A 2975-nucleotide genomic window follows, 5' to 3' on the forward strand; every position below is an offset into this window, starting at 1 on the left:
GGGGGGGGGGGGACTGAGGCACGCGCTCTGGGAAATTATCGGCCAGAAGAAACGGTCAGGCACGCGGCCCGGGCGTGCGTAGCTCAGCAGGGCAGGCCGAGGGGGCCGAGCGACTTGGACCCGGCCGGCATGTGACGGACTCCCATCTCGCTCGCCCTGCCGGCGAGATGCGGCACGGGGCTGGACTCGCGGCCGGGTTGCCCGAATCCGCGACCAGACACACGCCGCGGCCAGCCGCCCTTGCCCCAACCCGGCCCGTCCTCCCCCCCTCCCCCTGGTCCAGGGCCACCCCGCCTGCCCCGCTCGGACCCTGCTCACCGACGGCCCTCACCTTCGGCCGTGCACGCGCGGCCGCCGGCCCGTGCACAGGCAGGCAGACAGCACATGCGCCCCACACGCGCCGCCCATGCACCCGTGCATCGGAACTAAACGACAGCTGAGCCCGGGGTAGGGGGCCGGCCGGCCGGTCGGTCGGTCGGTCGGCCGGCCAAGAGTGTGTGTGTGTGTGTGTGACTCTCGAAATGCTCCGCCGCGCGGAGGAGCTGGTGCGGGGAGATGCCTCACAAAGCCGGATTCGGGCAAAGGGGGGCGCACCTGGAAGGGGGGGGGGGCAGGGTGGAGCCGGCCAAAGTGGGAGGAGATCCGTGAACGCACGTCCTGAACAGGGGTCCCGGTCGCAGGCGGGTGGCGGAGGCGTGCACGCAATCACCGGCGCCGCAGTTGCCTACCCTGTGTCTCGCTCTGGGGGGGTGGGGGGGGGGGGGTGGGGTGGGGCGTGGGCGGGTGCTTCCTTCGACGGACCCTGTCCAGTGAGGGGAGGTAGGAGCACCGACTTGCTAATGATTATCAGAGTTGTGCGGGGGAGGGTGGGGTGGGGGATGGGGCGCGCGCGCGCGCACGGAAGAACGCACGCAGCACCGGGGAAGAGAGCTCAAGTGAAAGGAAGAGGGACGGCGGGCGCGGGGGAGGGGCAGGGGAAAAGAGAGAGAGAGGGGGGCGGGGGAGAGCGAGAATCAGGGGAGGCGTATTGCGGTCGTTGGGTAGGCCCAGGCCCCGCGGCGGGGCCCCAGGAATACGCCGTGGGGGGGCCCCCCCCCCCCCCCCCTCTCTCTCCCTCTCTCCCTCTCTCTGTCTATTTCCTTACCCCCAGCCTTTTCGGGGGGGGGGGGGGGGTGCTGTTTCGGACCCCCGCAATGTCTCTGGAGTCCTCCTCAAAAAAGGGGAGTGCCCAAGTCAGGGTGCCTATCCCAGGGCGGGGCCAGGAAGTGTGTGTGATGGGCGCTCGCGAGAGCCTGCTCGCGCGCTCGAGAAGCCTCGCGCTTCCGGGGGGGCGGGGAAATTGTGGAGTCAAGATGACCGGGGGCGGGGGGACGCGATTGCGCGCGGGCGCACGCGGCCCGGGGCCCCAGCGGGTCGGGCCATCACAGACTGCCGTGCGCCCGGCGGATGAGCGCCGGAAACCATGCTCCGAGGCCGGTCGCGGGGGGCTCATGTGAAAGAAACACCTTGTGACCGAGAGAGCGAGCGAAAAAGCGTGAGCCTCCGGAGTTTTGGTGTAGTGTGTGATGTGCCTGTGCAGCCAGGCCCGGGCGCCGGAGGCGGCCGCCCCCTGCCCGGCCTTGCGGAAGCGCGCGCGATCGGGCCCCGCCTACGCTTCGTACTTGGGAGCCCCGGAACGCCAGATCAGCCAACGTGCCCCTAGACACGGCCGTTTTCGATGACCGGACGACCGTGGAGCCTACCTGCCCAGATGGACACGGGGGCCTCCCGGGCGCGTACGGCCCCCCCCCCCCCCCCCCCGCCCGCCCGCCCGTCTGTCCGCCCGCCCGCCCGCCCGCCCTCGCCGGGCCCCATGATGGGGGGAGCAATGCGCCCGGCTCCCACCCCTGTCCCGGCCGGCGGCGGGCAACCGACTTTGTGGTTGCCCGCCGCCCGGAAGGCCGGGTGCCGGGCGATGTTTCCACCGGGGGCGGGGGGGGGGGGGAGGGCCTGGCCGCGCGTTTGCTCGCCCGGCCGCACCAACACCGGGGCCGCGGGCCCATCCTCTCGTCCGGGCCGGACGGAGGTGATTTCACGCCCCGGAGCGTGGTGCGAGAGGAATGTGCCGGGGCGCCGTTGCATGTTGGGCCTCGCCCCCGGGGAGCGGAGGGGGGGGGGGGGGGCCGGGGGCCGGGGGCCGGAAGCAGTCACAATGGCCAAGCGACGGACCCACCAGGCCGACGGCTGGCCCCCCCGCCCCTCCGCCGCCGCCGCCGCCGCCGCCGCCGCCGCCGCCGCCGCCGGCAGGGTCGCGGGGCTTGGCCGCTGCGGCCGCCGGCATCACTCACGGAGGGGGGCTAATATTTCCGCCGTCTCAAGGGCGGCTCGGCTCGCGCTCCCCCCGCCCCAGGGGGCAGCGACATACATCGGAGGTGGGAGAGCGGGGACGGGGGCCGCCGCGCCAGGGCGGCGCGCCTGTTTGCCGAGCGCAGGTTGGTCCGACCGCGGCCGGACCGTGGTAAAAGGGACGTTGGGAGCGTCGCCAGGCTGGTCGGGGACTCCCGGCTAGATGCACAGTCAGTCCCGGCGCCGGCGACCGGCCGCCCGCCGGGGCCACAATGAAGGAGGCCCGGCCGAGGGAAAAGGATGAAGAAGTCCTCGGCGCCGGGCGGCCGGAAGGAGGGGCGGAAGAAAATAAACAAACACCCTCCCGGGAAAGGGCACGCCTGGGAAAGACCCGCGCAGGTCTTGGCGCGGGGGAGTGTGGGCCCGCCGGGGGAAGTGGGCGGCCGGGCGGCCGGGCAGCGGCCCGGGCCTAAACAACACGCGACACCCCCGACCGGGGCCCCTCCGCGGCGGCCTCTCGCGCTCGGCTGACTCCGGCCGGCGGGCACGCGCGCCCGGGAGTATTGCGTGCGCACGCGCGAAGAGCACCCCGGCACTTGGGGCGGCCGGCGGCCGAACGGGCACACGCGTGTCGCCCCCCCCCCCCCCCC

The sequence above is a fragment of the Fonticula alba genome (genome assembly GCF_000388065.1).
Source record: "Fonticula alba strain ATCC 38817 unplaced genomic scaffold supercont2.15, whole genome shotgun sequence".
NCBI classification, from domain to species: Eukaryota; order Rotosphaerida; family Fonticulaceae; genus Fonticula; species Fonticula alba.